Source organism: Schistocerca gregaria, chromosome X (assembly GCF_023897955.1).
Source record: "Schistocerca gregaria isolate iqSchGreg1 chromosome X, iqSchGreg1.2, whole genome shotgun sequence".
Taxonomy (NCBI): Eukaryota; Metazoa; Arthropoda; class Insecta; order Orthoptera; family Acrididae; genus Schistocerca; species Schistocerca gregaria.
In genome coordinates, this window is record NC_064931.1 from 422,152,492 (window position 1) to 422,169,657 (window position 17,166).

The following is a 17,166-nucleotide window of genomic DNA, read 5'->3' on the forward strand; positions in this document are numbered from 1 at the left end:
GCTCAGATGGAAACCCAGTTCTAAGCAAAGAAGAGAAAGCAGGAAGGTGGAAGGAGTATATAGAGGGTCTATACAAGGGCGATGTACTTGAGGACAATATTATGGAATTGGGAGAGGGTGTAGATGAAGATGAAATGGGAGATACGATACTGCGTGAAGAGTTTGAGCGAGCACTGAAAGACCTGAGCTGAAACAACCAATCCCAAAGAAAGCATGTGTTGCCTGATGTGAAAATTACTGATTTATCAGTTTAATAAGTCACAGCTGCAAAATACTAACGCGAATTCTTTACAGGTGAATGGAAAAAACTAGTAGAAGATCAGTTTGGATTCCGTAGAAATGTTGGAACACGTGAGACAATACTGTTCCTAAAACGTATCTTAGAAGCTAGATTAAGGAAGGGCAAACCTACGTTTCTAACATTTGTAGATTTAGAGAAAGCTTTTGACAATGTTTACTGGAATACTCTCTTTTAAATTCTGAAGGTGCCGGGGGTAAAATACAGAGAGCGAAAGGCTATTTACAATTTGTACAGAAACCAGATGGCAGTTATAAGGGTCAAGGGACATGAAAGGGAAGCAGTGGTTGGGAAGGGAGTGAGACAGGGTTGTAGTCTCTCCCCGATGTTATTCAGTCTGTATATTGAGCAAGCAGTAAAGGAAACAGAGAAAAATTTGGAGTAGGTATTAAAATCCGTGGAGAAGGAATAAAAACTTTGAGGTTCGCCGATGACATCGTAATTCTGTCAGAGACAGCAAAGGACTTGGAAGAGCAGTTGAATGTAATGGATAGTGTCTTGAAAGGAGGATATAAAATGAACATCAACAAAAGCAAAACGCGAATAATGGAATGTACTCGAATTAAGTCGGGTGATGCTGAAGGAATTAGACTAGGAAATGAAACACTTATAGTAGTAAAGGAGTTCTGCTATTTGGGGAGCAAAATAACTGATGATGGTCGAAGTAGAGAGGATATAAAATGTAGACTGGCAACGGCAAGGAAAGCGTTTCTGAAGAAGAGAAATCTGTTAACATCGAGTATAGATTTAAGTGTCAGGAAGTCATTTCTGAAAGTATTTGTACGGAGTGTAGCCATGTATGGAAGTGAAACATGGACAATAAATAGTTTGGACAAGAAGAAAATAGAAGCTTTCGAAATGTGGTGCTACAGAAGAATGCTGAAGATTAGATGGGTAGATCACATAACTAATGAGGAAGTATTGAATAGGATTTGGGAGAAGGGAAGTTTGTGGCACAACTTGACAAGAAGAAGGGATTGGTTGGTAGGACATGTTCTGAGGCATCAAGGGATCACCAACTTAGTATTGGAGGGCAGCGTAGAGGGTAAAAATCCTAGAGGGAGACCAAGAGATGACTACACTAAGCAGATTCTGTAGGATGTGGGTTGCAGTGGGTACTGGGAGATGAAGAAGCTAGCACAGGATAGAGTAGCATGGAGAGCTGCATCAAACCAGTCTCAGGACTGAAGACCAGAACAACAACAACAATTGTGACATTTGGTGACACTCCATTTATTTTCAGTTTTTAAAATGTAGTTCCAGAAGTATTTTCAATGTTCCACCTAGCGTCAAAACCAGCCAATCATTTTTCTGCTTTTAGGAGTTCACTTGCAACATTAACTAAACTAAACTCCACCCATGGTACCGACTGGCTGCCATGTCATCCTAGCCCACAGGCCTCACTGGATGTGAATATGGAGTGGCATGTGGTCAGCATGCCACTCTCTTGGCCATATCTCAGTTTACAAGACCAGAGAAGCTATTTCTCAATCTGGTAGCTCCTCAGTTTGCCTAACAAGGGCTGAGTGCGCCTTGCTTACCAACAGTGCCTGGCAGACCAGATGGTCAGCCCTTCAAGTGTTAGTCCAGCCTGACAACACTTAACTTCAGTGGCCTAATGAAAACTGGTGTTTCCAATGAGGAAAGGCCATTGGCTCACTTGCAACATACTAACTTATATTTTGTTTTAACTCAGTTGTTTTTACAGATCATCTTTAACTTGTTGTGAAGCTATGATTTTCTCAGTTTGTAATACTTATTCCACTATGAAACCACTTTCAACATTTGGTGCTGGAACAAATTTATGCATCTTCAGTAAAGCTGACATTCCTTTGCAATGTTTTTTTTTTTCCTTTTATAGCATATTGTAAGCTTACTGATCTGATTCTTTGCATTTGGTAGTATCATAACCTGTTTTCTTGAATCATACTCCTTGTGGTAAGGGGCTTGAGTGACATTTGCAACAGAAAATACACAACACAGCAGCACATGATTGTCAATCTCATCATATATATTAATACACAATTTCTTGTTTTGATGATCATTTTTAAATATGCAGGAGCATCAATATTAAAAACGGCTCTGTAAGTTACATTAACTAACAAACCGTTATGCAAATCATTCGTGGCAAACTAAAATCTTAATTTTTCATAACTCTGATAGGTCAAGCGTGATGATGGAGGTTGATAGTGATCATGTAAGCTTCTGTCAAAACTAGACCACAAAGACTTAATAATATTGCTATCTGGTGACTATGGTGACCAAGGTAGATGTGACAGTTCATCCTCATGCTCACATAACCAGTTCTAGTTTATGTGAGCTGTGTGAACAGGGGCCCTATTCATAGTGGAACATGGCATCGCCATTGAGGGGTAAACATTGTACCATAGGATTGATGTGATCAACGTTAATTGTCACATAATCCTAGGCAACAATGCAGCCCACCGAATACTATGATATGGCTGTCCAAACCATCAACAAATCACCTATCATGTTTCACTCTTGTAATGTTAACTTGGCCAGAAGTTGGAAACAATGTGCAACAAGACTCATCCAACCTAGTTACTTTCTTTCATTGGTCTTTAGTCCTGGTTTTATTGCTTTGGCATTATATTTTGCTGTTACGGGTATTTACATTACTGATTAGTGGTCTTGGAATTCCAGCTCACCTTGTAATTCCCAGCTTATGGAGCTCTCTTTGTATTGTTTTGCTGTTGACAGGCTTCACAACTGAGACTCTCAGTTCCACAGTGATTTATGCAGCTGTCTTTCTCAAATTTTTTGTCAAAATCCTCCTCAGTGACTGGCCATAATGATCACTCAACACACTTTCATCAACACACATTTATGACATTGGGGATAAACGTTTCCTAATTTCCCTGTATACTGTGCCTCATGAAAAATGAAACACTTCAGCTACCTTGGTGATGGAAGCACCAGTCGTATGGATGCCAACAATTTGCTTACATTTGAATTCAATTAGCTCCGGCATAATACACTCACAACTACAAAGAACACTGCCTTGATCATGCCGACACTTACAGCATAGTGAGGACATTGCACAAGTGCTGCTCATCATCAAACACAATAGCACAACCTGCAGGCTTGGCTAGCATCTGCATTTATGTTCGCCGGCCGCGGTAGCCGAGCAATTAAGGCACTTCAGTCCGGAAACACGAGGCTGCTGCGGTCGCAGGTTCAAATCCTGCCTCGGGCATGGATGTGTGTGTCGTCCTTAGGTTAGTTAGGATTAAGTAGTTTTAAGTTCTAGGGGACTGATGACCTCAGATGTTAAGTCCCATAGTGCTCAGAGCCATTTGAACCATTTTTTGGCATTTATGTTCAATAACACATTTCTTGTCGTCTTTCCATATTTTGTCCAACTCCTGCATAATTAATCACTAATATTTCTTTAAAGAAAATGAATTCATAAAAATCAAGTGTAGTATTATAACCAGTTGTCTGAAAACCATCTGTTAGTAACAGATTTTAGTGAAACGAAACATGAATAAGAAATAAGCTATTCTGTATAACTGTTGTAAGTTTACTGCTGCTGCTGACTATGGGTTTAATGCAACTAAACATCTAAGTGGCCTAGTGGCCTATCTCCTCAGGGAAATAGAGAGTGTTCCAGAACGGTCTCTGTCTAGAGGAAATTCATGTGCAAGAGTGAGAAAGTTTTTTAAATGTATTAATAGCAAGTATCTGAGGTGAGATGTAGGTGCCAGCTTGGTACTCACCTAGTAGGATGTGGGAAACTATCTAAATACCACATGCAGGCTGGCCGGCACATATGCACTTATTGTCACTCCAAAGGGTGCATTCGAACTGGTTCTCGTGCACCTCCCAATAAGTGGAAGCAGGTGCTATAATATGCACAGCTATGCATTGAGTTGTTTATGAACTACTAATGAAAACATAACAGGAAAGATAGTAAGGACAGGAGTGGTAAAAGTACAAGAAGGATACTCTTATCTTGCTCTATCATGAGTAGTACTACTTGTCATTAGTATTATTACTGTAATGACAGCAACATGCAATGAACTGTCATTTACATGGCTTTTCACAGGACCCTCTTAGCTCACTGTTGTAGAATGAAGTGGTTGATGTAAAATAATTCAGATCCACAAGAACATTGCTGCTAATGCAAATTTCTAGAACACTATCAAAAATCTGTGATTTTAGGGTTGAAAGAAATGTAGAAATTTTACAGGTTTCTGATTATTTAAGTAAGAGGAAATTGTACAGAAGATTTGTTGTGCAAATTCAGATTCTGGAGAAAATTGATGAACATTTTAAAGAATGCATTTTTTCATGGTGTGACTTGATGCTTTGTGTAAGATCTTGAGGTTAAATCTCAGAGCTCAGAATGGGTTGGTGAAATGCATATACGCTGCACAGTGGATGGATATAAACAGTTAACAGTATAGAACTGAAGTACTGCAGACACACACACACACACACACCTCCAGCTGAAACAATATTGACTGCTTCTCAGCATTTGACTAGGTGTGAGTGTAGGAGTAAGGGAAATGAGTGTGGCATCCAGAAGTGGGTAAAATGTATGTAGCAAGCGAGGCTTATGTTGGAAGGTAGGAAGGATGAGTGCTTTAGCTCTCATTGACACTGAAAAAATTAATGACAAAACAGTCATAATACTGAGAGAGTGGAACATTTGAGGAGATACTAATAAGATAAAAATAATTTCACTGTAATAACTTTTTATTAAGACCCTAATGTCATTCCATTCTTATTAGATCACTGCTTCTATTCTGTAGCAGAATTTTTAGACCACATGAAATACAGAATTTGAAAGAAAAAAGTGCAAAACACCTACTATAAGTAGTGAAAGCTCTTCTATAGATAAGCACAACATAAAAACCTTTACTTCCTGCAATAATATTATTAAATTTTATCAAACAATAGAAAATCCAGGATGGAATGTAACAATATTATGAGAAGGAAACTTGCTACTCACAATATAGTGGAGATGCTAAGTTGCAGATAGGCACAACAAAAAGATTTTCACACTTAAAGCTTTTGGCCAAAGGCCTTCGTGAACAATAGACACACATATGCACACTCACACACTCACGCAAATGCAACTCACACACACAGGCCAAAGGCCTTCGTGAACAATAGACACACATATGCACACTCACACACTCACGCAAATGCAACTCACACACACAGGCAACTGAAACCACACTCTTTTTGTCATCCTATCTAGGACACAGCATCTCTGCTACATGGAGAGTAGCAACTTTCCTTCCAATAATATTGTTATTAAATTTTATGTACTTCATGTGTGTGTGTGTGTGTGTGTGTGTGTGTGTGTGTGTGTGTGTGTGTGTGTGTGTGCATACATGTTCAAAGCCATACATCATATTTATAAAGGAATTATGTATCCTATGAGCTGGAAAATTTTTTGGATGAATAAATAAATACTGAATAACATTGAACCTGGTAGCGCATAGAAGGCAACCTTATCATTCATTGGCCATTATTCCCTGAAGTTCTCACAAAGTTGAACAAACTCACTCCTGAGAGAGAATGCTATTATGGATACATAGCATTGAATATTATAAAACATTCTTCTATTAAATTAATAAGATTGTCCAAGAATCTTTTAGAAATCATAAAGGCAAGGAGAAACAATTAATGAAACCAGAACATGAACCAGCAACAGGTGAATTTACAACATCACTCGTCTATACAATACTCTACAGCAAATTAGTGCTAAGTAAGATTAGGTTTTTAATATAATGATGTCCTGAAGGTTTTAACCAATGATAGGTCATTAACTAATATTTTATTATAACAAATTGTATCAGAAATGACGCAATTTGAGAACTTTTAGCACTCAATTACCTTGAAATGTCATACTTCCACAACACACAATTTATAACACCAGAACTAAATATGACAAATATGTATAAAATAGATGAAAGGCAACCACTCACTTATAGTAGACTGATGTGTGATGTATAGACACATTTAACAGAAAAAAGTGTTGTCTAGCTTCTGAGTTCTGCCACCTTTTTTTAGTAGAAAGTACTCACATTCATACACACAACAACATAGGTCCCCAAACACACACCTATCATGGTGGCGATGAGTGTTTCCACAGCCAGGGTAGAATGCGTTTGAGTACCCATGAGGTTGTGTATGTGAAAGTGTGTCCTTTCTCCTATAAAAAGAGCTAGTGAAATCTGTTTTCTGTTTTGCGTGTCCATATGCCACACCTCATTCTGTTACAGGCCAGTGGATGCTTTTCATATTTTATATATTGTTCCATTCAGGATTTTCCATTATTGCTGTAAATATAAAAATTCCTTAACCACAAGTATGACATTTCCCATCATTTTACAGTGACAAATAGGTCCAGTAATGATGAATGTGCTGGTCTTTCGGAAAAGCATATATTCATAGGATGTAAGCTATAACATAAAACCCACTAAATATGGAATTAAACTATAAATGCTATATTTGGCATCTCACAAGTCTTTCATTCAATTACAATGTTTCTCTGCATGAAGCAAAAATCTGACTTGCCTTATTCAGTTTTTCGCATTTCTGAATCTTGTGGAACATGAAATTCCCTGTCATGACATCACTAAACTCAACCAGCTTATCATCCATGAATAATTTCATGATTCATGTGAGCATGGCTTTAGGCTATGGGAAGTGTAAGAACAGAGAGTGCTGCATGCATGAAATTCTCCTACTAGTACATTTCAGAGGAGCCAATGCTGGAGGTGTGAGCAATATAAACATTCAGGAAGGTAATGTGTTGTGTTTTTTAGGAGCATTGTTGGTTTTGGAAACATATAGAGCCTTTGGTGTGATGTCACATGTGCTGGACTGATGTTGAAATTGCTCGTCAATATTTTATTAAGCTTTAGTCAACAGTTACTTATTTTAAACTTTATTTGTGTTAATATTTGTTGTAAAAGTAACACTATTGGGGTATTTTCATTAATCTCAGTCTTTCTTCTTGTGTTATTGACTCAAGTGGTCTGTTATTCATGAGTGTGCTTACATCGTTTGCCCAAGCCTCATGCCTCAGGAGTATGTTTATATTTTGTTTTGCGGCACAAAGTTGCAGCTGTAGTGATTATAAAGCTAAGTACTGATAAAGTTATTTGTGCACTGTTATACAGTCATCAAATTTAATAGTTTTTAGCTATGTTTCATACTGTTTGTGGCAAAATAACAATTTAATAAACTTTAGGACACATTCACTTGCTGTGTTTTTTAGAGTTTCCTGTGTTTTGAAGTCAATTAGTAAATTTCGTGCTTTTGTTTTCAACTAATATTCCTATTGTTTTATAGAGAAATATTTCAGTAAAATTTTCATTCAGTGTGTTAACTTCATTGAGTGTTCCAGTGGCCACTTGAATTTTTGGTTGTAGCTAACAATTTTATGAAGTTGTTTTGGGATTGTTATTTGCTGTGGTGTAGTAGTATTATGGTACAGGCAATACAGATAGTTGCTTTCTTAGTAGACAGAGAATTTCGAGACTGTTATTGTTAGTTCTATAAATAGTTCTGTTGGTGTAATTGAACTTAGGTAGTGTACACATATAGTTTTATTTTCATTTTTTTCAGTAACTGAGTGAGAAGTATGGGCTATGTCATAGGTTTTTGAGTAGGGGGTTACAGTGTGGGATTTATTCAAAGTATTTTCATTGGGGGGAGGGGGGGGGGGGGGGATGCAGTGAGAAAGCCAGTGGACATTCTTGCAAGATCATCTCCTGGGAGTGTAGAATCTCTAGTAGAAATAAGTTGATAGAGGAGCAGGAGCATAAGATCTGTGCCCTTCAGGTGCAGTTACAATGCACAAAGGAGGAAGTAGACAGGCTAAGGAGGGCAAATGGGAACTGGCAGTTGGCAAGAAGGCAGCTAGGAGGAGAAGGTATTCTGACAGTTATACTTTGCATATATGCAGTAGATTTGACCAACTGTCAGAGTTGAGTGGAGAGGATTCTGTTGTAGCTGTAGATGTAGGGAACATGCAGCAGTCCTCAGCAGTTAGGAGGCCTGGGTCAGTTGCAAAGTCTAACAGAAAGAAGTGGCTTCACTGCTAGGTAGTTTGCATGGTAGAGGTGTGGACCAGCAGTTGCAGGAAGTGTTGGGGAGTCAGTACCAGGTCACCAGCATTGTGAAGCCTAGTGCAGGGTTGGCTGAGGTGACTGACAGCATAGGGGAGTTTTGTAGGAATTTCACAAAGAAGGATCAGGTAGTGATAGTGGGTGGAGCAGGGAACAGTCTTGATACAGACAAGGAATATAATGTAGGTGGTGACCTGGTAATGATAGCTACTCAAACGAGAGGCACTAACGTGCATTTTGTGCAACTGTTTGAGCATCATGATTGGCCTCATCTTAATGCAGAGGATGTCATGTTTCCAAGTGGAGAAGGAATTAGCATATTACATCAAAATATAAGATAAAGAGTTTGTGAACTGCTTATAGATGTTGACTCTGAAATTATTGGTATGTCATAGCACGACTTAAATAATTTGACAATACAAACACTTCCTTTAACAGGATATAGATTAGCTGGCTGTTTTTCAAGGAGTTCCTTGTGGGGTGGGGGAGTGGCTATGTATGTAAAAACAGTATTCCATTTGAGTGCATAGACATATCACAGCACTGCACTGAAAAGATATTTGAATGTTATGCTAACAAATGTTATATATAATTACAAACTGTGTAGGAAAGTTAATCCAACAGCAATAGTGAGTTTTTTAAACCTTGTCAAGGAACAAGGGCGGCAGGATGTTTATAGTGCCGATAACATGGATGATAAATACAACACTTTCCTAAACACATTTCTCATGATCTTTGAGAACTGCTTTCCATTAGAACATTCTAAACAGGGTACTAGCAATAATACACAGCCCGGGGGGCTGACTAGTGGAAAAAGGATATCATGTAGAACAAAGCAGGAATTATATCAAAATGTTAAAAGTGGTCACAATCAAGCTACAGTAGCCCATTATAAACAATATTATAAGGCAATAAGTATGTGGTACACAAATAGAATAGCTAATTCACAGGATAAAATTAAAACATTATGGTCAGTTGTGAAGGAAGTGGCTGGTCAGCAGTGCAAGATCAATGATATAAAGTCAGTTCCTAGTAAAAATATTTCTGTTACTGATAAGTCAGATATATGAACAGTATTTAACAATAATTTTCTGAGCATTGCTGGTGAATTAAATAAAAATTTAGTTTCTCAAGGGCATGATAAAACTTTCTTGGCAAATGCCTTCCCAAGATTGATGCCTGATACTCTTCTGTGATGCAGACAAGGGGAAGATTGAGTCAATAATTAAATCAGTGAAGACTATGGACTCTCTTGGTTACAGTGGAGAGCCTAGTGGAATATTAAGGTACTGTGCTACACATGTTAGCCCTGTATTGAGCCATATTTGGAATTTTTCCTTTAGGAATAGTCAGTTACCTGAAAGATTAAAGTAGTCAGTAGTAAAGTCACTTTATAAAAAAGGAGAAAGGGATAATGTATATAATTTTAGACCTGTTTCTAAGCCATCATGGTCTGCTAAAGTTTTTGAAAAGGCTGTGTATGTAAGGATAATTGATCATTTAATATCAGACGATTTGCTCTCAAATTTACAGAAGTCATTTAAAATGGAAAATGCTATATTCTCTTTTCTCTGTGATGTAATAGATGGGCTAAATAACTTAATTAAGGCATTTGATTGTGTCGATCAAAAAATATTGCTCCAAATGTTGGACCATTACGGAATCCGGGGAGTAGCTCACAATTGGTTCACCACTTACTTTAGCAACAGACTGCAAAAGCTCATTATTCACAATATTGAGAATGGCTGTGATGTGGGGTCTGAGTGGGGTATGGTCAAGTGGGGGCTGCCCAGGGATCAGTGTTTGGGCCACTCCTGTTAGTTATTTATTTAAATGTAATGCCCTCTAGTATTATGCGTAACTCTAAAATATTTCTGTTTGCTGATGACACTAGCTTGGTAGTAAAGGATGTTGTGTGCAACATTGGCTCAGTTTCAAACAGTGCAGTTCATGACATAAGTTCATGGCTAAAACTAATCCTAAATTACAGTAAGACTCAGTTTTTACCGTTTCTAATAAACAATCAACAACACCCAACATTTTAATTTCACAGAATGGACATATGATTAGTGAAACTGAACAGTTCAAATTTCTAGATGGAAAGCACATGTTCAGGACCTTGTTCAAAGACATAATTCTGCCATTTTTATTATTTGAATGGTATCGTAAGTGATTGATCATTTGACACAAAAGTTAGACTACGTTGCTTATTTTCATTTGCTTATGTCAAATGGTATTATATTTTGGAGTAACTCTTCCCATTCTAAAAGGATATTTTTGGCTCAAAAACAAGTGGTTTGGGCAATAAGTGGTGTAAGTTCATGAACCTATTGTCGACCCCTGTTCACGAGTCTTGGTATTTTGACAGTGGCCTCTCAATATATATATTCCTTACTGTCATTTCTTGTTGACGATATTAGCTTATTCCCAAGAATAATCAGTTTTCTCTCAATTAATACTTGGCAGACATCAAACCTGCATTTGGATCAGACTTCCTTTTCTCTTGTGCAGGAAGGTGTGCAGTATACTGCTGCATCCATTTTCAGTAAGCTACCACCCAAATTCAAAATACTTAGCAATAATTCATGCACTTTCAAATTAAAACTGAAGAGTTTCCTCATGTGGCACTCCTTCTATTCTGTCAAGGTGTTCCTTGAAAAATTAAGCTGATTCTTGTTGTATTGTTGAGTGCATTTAATTGAAACTTAAGGATTGACTTTTTTGGTTTTTGCCATTTCATTAACCTTTGGGTTTGTATATGCCAATTATCTGCATCTACTGAAAGTGAAGGAAACTTTTTGAAATGTTTGCAAATCGTGTAACTGAGGTGGGACTTCTCCCATTGGGGTGTGGGAAATTGCCCAAAAATCATATATCATATCCAGGCTGGCCAGCTCATTGACCCCTCCCCCCCTCCCCCCCCCCCCCCCCCCCTGTTAACTTCCGCAGCAGAATGTACTGGTGCATCTGCTCGCCCTGGAAGTAGCACTTTAGGAGCTGCACTTATGACAGTAAAAAATATAGTTTTCACAACATTACAGTACGTAACAGATGGTTGCCTAATATAGTTTATTTTACGGGCAGCTTCATTTGTGAACATAATGTGTCTTCTTCTTTACAGTGAATCCTTTCAACAGCTGGGATGTTAAGACCCCGTAAAATCATCTAATGTGAAGACGTAATAGTTCTGTCACTACTTTTCACCTCAGATACTGAATAAAACATGAAAAAGAGAAGTGCTGGAACAAGAGAGATATGAAATCAGAATTATTTACGTTATTGCCTCCACTTTAGTTATCTTGCACCCTGCCTCCAATATGGAGCCAGAGGGGAAAAATTATGTGGGTGTTCTTCAGCCGTGAGATTATTGTATGACAAGCTATTGAACACATACTAAAATTATGTAAGAGAATGGAAAAGGAATTAGACAATCAAATGTGGTGTAGCAGGAAATAAATGGTAGTGTCTTTGGGAATATCAATAGTAGCACTTAGATAGATTTATCAGTTTCAAGAGCAAGGTCATATATTTGCAGAAATGGGGATGCTAGAAGGGATGGATGTTTTGGGCCTAGTGGTAAAAAACCAAGTAATGTCTTCATTTGTGAGTTTGGGACATAGTCTTTAAGCTGCATTGATATTTTGATGGGGTAGTAGGAAACAGCTGGTTTGAAAGAGAGTGTTGTTTCCTTACATTTGTTCTTGTAAGTTGGATAGGCTAAGTTATAAATGCAAGTGGGAGCTCGTTTTGGGGTGTGACTGGATATGCTATGGGATGATTTTGACTGTCGTGGGTTGAATACTCAAGACATACACCCAGTGTTGGTTTAAGGAGTTTCAGAACCCCTGCAAAGTTTGATTTTACAGCCCAGTAACTTTTTTTCTAGAATGTAATTTTGTTTACATTTTCTATGATGTGTGTGTGTGTGTGTGTGTGTGTGTGTGTGTGTGTGTGTGTGTGTGTGTGTTTGTGTGTGTGTGTGTGTGTGTGTGTGTGTGTGTGTAGCTCAAACACTTTTGATGAAAATGATGGATCGAGGTTTTTCTGAATTTATGTACAAAAGGGCCAGCAGTTTACTAAGTGCTATTAGAACTTGTTGGTAAAAACACATTTTAATTCAGCATTTTTTTAATATGGAGAATAAAATTTTAAGCTTGAGATGTAGGGATATGGGGTAATGTAGCTTTCATAATACCTTTGGTCCGTGCTTGATTTGTGTCAGTACACAGCGGTACTCTGTATTCGTAGCCCTGATGAAAAAAAGTCAGAACCACAGATTTTGAGATGTGGAATGATAGAACTTTATTTTTCACCACTAAAAATGTTGTATCCACACTTTTTAAATGTGTAGAAAAGTAATAAAAGTAATGTTTTAAGACGTCTAAATTTCAATAACACACACGCCCCTCCCCCCATAAGATCACAGTACCAGAATATATATTTTTTACAAATCGAGCACTGACTCTTGTTATTCTCTCCCACACCTCTTTCACCCACCCACTCTTCAAATGTAAACAAAATGGTACTGCTGTTCTGACTATACCACCAGTTGTCTTTGGTGTGTTCAATGTTAGTATTTATGTCTTAAAATATGCCCAAAGATAATAGAAATATACACCGAAACAAAGAAAATATGCACCAAAAATACAGAAATGTGCACGTAAAATGAATGAACCTGTACATAAAACCAACACAAAGTATGAAAGATAAAATAGGAACTGACAATTGAATAGGTATTTCTAACATTACAGTAATACTAAATCAGTTTTGAATTTATTTCAGTTGCATTTGCTATAGTACATTACTAAATATTTTTCCATGTCCTTGAGAAAGGCCTTCTTTACAATTGTACTAATAGTTTTCTTATTTGGTAAAGCCCTCTCTGTGTCACATTATGTTAAGAATTAGAACTCCATTGTTGCAATGCCACATGCAAAATAATCCTTATTTACTTATTTAGGCATCTGCAGTCATTTTAAAATGTATCGATGTTGTCAATTTGTGTAAATTTGCACATTTATACAATTTTTTGCTACATGTACTTAAACATTGTGAGACATAAATTATTTACTGTTAATTTTTTATCCTTATCAAAACACTACATATAGTTAAACATTGTGAGACAGAAGTTATTTACAGTCTTTTTTACTAAGGAATTCACTTACAGTGTAAAAACAGTGTTCCTGCAAATACAGTTTAAGATTTTCCCTAAGGCTGTACATGTTATTTCTTTCTTTTATTTTCTGCAGCAGTTTGTTACGCAGTTTCATACCTAGATACAAAAAAATATTTGGAGTCTTATGTTTATTTTTCCTGTCTAGGTGAAGACAGCGATTTGTTGTTGTAGTACAGTTATGAAAACTGCTATTCATACTACAATTTTCAGTATTTTTCTCGATATGAACTATTTTCCTGTCTAGGTGAAGACAGTGACTTGTTCTTGTACCACATTTATGAAAACTGCTATTCATACTATAATTTTCAGTATTTTTCTCGATATAAACTATGGTTTGGAGTATAAATTCACAAGGAACAGTTAGAATTTCTAACATTTTGATAAGTTCTCTCCAGTGGGCCCACTTACTGCTTTTTGTTATAATTGTTACTGTTCTCTTTTGCATTTTAAATACTGTTTGTTAATTCTGAGCACTGAGATCCTAGGACACATTAAGTGCATAATGTTTTGTGGGTACCTTTTTTGAGAGTTTCACAGATACTCATTCAACTTCATTTGGCTGTCAATGTGCAGCCCTGTTGTAGGTACATCACCTGAGGGGATGTTATCTAGCTTTAAATTTAAGGGGCTCTGTTTCCTAGTCATTCTAAAGCATTTTGTATTTGCTTCCTTTATGTTGAGGGTTACTTTGTCTCCCTGTGACAATTTGTAGACATCCCCAACACTTCAGTAGAATTTTCCAGCATTTGTGCTAGTGTCTTAGTGCTGATTAATATGTTGCAGTCATGAGCAAACAATATTTTCTCTCCATGGATGATTTGTTGTTGGAAATCATTTATATGTACCAGAAATAATACTGGGCCCAGTACACTTCCTTGAGGCATCTCAATATTGATATCTTGTGGATCCAGTATATGTTTCTGGATGTACATTGATCCACTGGAGACATGTAGGATCTCTACTAAATGTATTCTGTTTTCTAGATATAAACAGAAACATTTGTTACCTACTCCCATTACTCCTAGTGCAACTGACTTATGAAAGTCAGGCATGTTATTTAATAGTTTGCCTAACAATAAATAAAATGCAGAAAAGCCTACTAAATCTTGCAAACATAATTTTAAAATTTGCTCACCTAAATCTTCACTTTTCTTGCTTGTTGAACAACAAATACTTCTCCATTTCAAGCCACACACACTCAGTATTTCCACTGGTGTTAAAGCAAGACTCCTTCCACTCATTGCTCATTGAAGATCTCAAATAATTTTTAATGATCTTTAACTTGGAAAAGCTATGGTCTGTACAGGCTGCAGACATCGGCATGCACAAAAGTAGTTGTAACACATTTGTTCCACTTGGTGAAAATATCTTGTAAGTTCTTTTTGAAGATGTACTGAAGTACATCTGAACACATACTGTCAGTTTGTGAAAGCATATAGGACAATATTTCCAACTCATATCCAAGATACTGCTAACTTATGTCAACTCTCTGCATTTTATTCATTTATTTAACCTGATGCGATTAGAGCCATCAGACCCTCTCCTACGTTGGACCAGGATTTAACACATACAGTAACTTTTTTGCATCATATTTATCTAAGAAATAACAATTTTAATATGACAATTAGTATTAAAATTATTTGAGTTTCTATTCATACAATGTGAGTAAATAATAATGACTATAAACTAATTTCTCAAAGCATCTGCAACATTTTTGCATCCTGTGTTGAGATTGTATTTCCTTGAAACTTCCTGGCAGATTAAAACTGTGTGCCAGACCGAGACTCAAACTCGGGACCTTTGCCTTTCACGGGCAATTGCTCTATCACTGAGCTACCCAAGCACAATTGATGATCCATCCACACAGCTTCAATTCTGCTAGTATCTCATCTCCTACCTTGCTGTATTTTTGTATTTCTTTGTTGCAAAGTTGTTAAAGTCACAAATAACACTGAACATGTCACAGCAGTTACTGAGATACTGAAATCCTTACTTCAGAGACATAATCATGGTGTCTACCTCAGAGAATCTTGATCCTCACATATTACAGATAGAAAAGATTAATATGATTTTAGTAAACTGCAGGAGCAGCCAAGGAAAGGTCACAGAATTAGTATCGCTTATTGAAGGTTAAAATGCACAGATAGTATTTGGAACAGGAAGCTCGTTGAAGCCAGATGTCAGTGACAACGAAATCCTAATTTCAGACTGGAATATTTATCGTAAGGATAGGTTAGTCACCATTGGTGACAGTGTGTTTATTGCAGTAAAAATTTTGATAAAATCTAGCAAGGTTATCACGGATTCTAAATGTGAATTAATCTGGGTGAAACTGAGTATTAAAGAACAGTAAAAAACAGTGATTGGATTCTTTTTTAGACCACCTTGGTCAGGATCTGTAGTTGTAGAGCACTTCAGGTAGAGCTTGCAGAATATCATTAGTAATTTTCCTGTGTGTGTGTGTGTGTGTGTGTGTGTGTGTGTGTGTGTGTGTGTGTGTGAAATCTTATGGGACTTAACTGCTAAGGTCATCAGTCCCTAAGCTTACACACTACTTAACCTAAATTATCCAAGTGACAAACACACACATCCATGCCTGCAGCAGGACTCGAACCTTTGCCGGGACCAACTGCACAGTCCATGAATGCAGCGCCTTAGACCGCTCGACTAATCCTGCACGGCTAATTTTCCTGATCACACTGTTGTAATAGAGGGTGACTTCAACTTAGCAGGTATAGATTGGGAGTGTTATGCCATCAAAACTGGTGCCTTAGACAGGGAATCAGGTGGCATTGTTCTGGATGTCTTGTCCAAAAATTACCTTAAGCAGATAGTTAGAGAACCAACTCGTGATGGTATCGTCTTAGACCTGCTGGCAACAAACACACCTTAATTTGTCAATTCAGTTAATGTAGAGGAAAGTATCAGTGTTCATAAGGTTGTGACAGCATCTTTGATGACAGGTAGGAAGATATATTTGATCAGCAAGGGTGAAAAAATACAAATTTCTGAATATCTGAATATCTCAGCAGTCAGCATGAAATATTCAGTGATGAAGATGAAGATGTGGAGGACAAATGGAAAAAATTCAAAAGCTTTGCTCAATATGCCCTAAACAAGTATGTTCCAAATAAGGTTTTAAGGGATGGGAAAGATCCACCATGGTTTAATAGCCATCTTAGAGAAGCACTACGTAAACAAAGAGCACTTCATATCAGATTCAAGAGAAGTAAAAATGTAGCTGACAAACAAAAGCTGAACAAAGCTAAAATGAGCATAAAGAGAGCAATGAGAGAAGCATTCAATGATTTCAAAAGTAAGACGTCATCAACCAACCTAATTAAAAACCGTAAGAGATTTTGGTCATGTGTAAAATCAGTGAGTGCAAATCATCTGTTCTTTCTCTTAGCAAGGATGCCAGCACTGAACTGTTGATAACAGAGAGAAGGCCGAAATACTGAATTCAGTCTGTTGAAGTTGTTTCACCGTGGAAGATCATACCACTGTCCCTCTCTTGAATCGTTGTGTGAACGTCAAAATGGCAGATATTGAGATAACGTGGAATTGGGAAGGAGCTA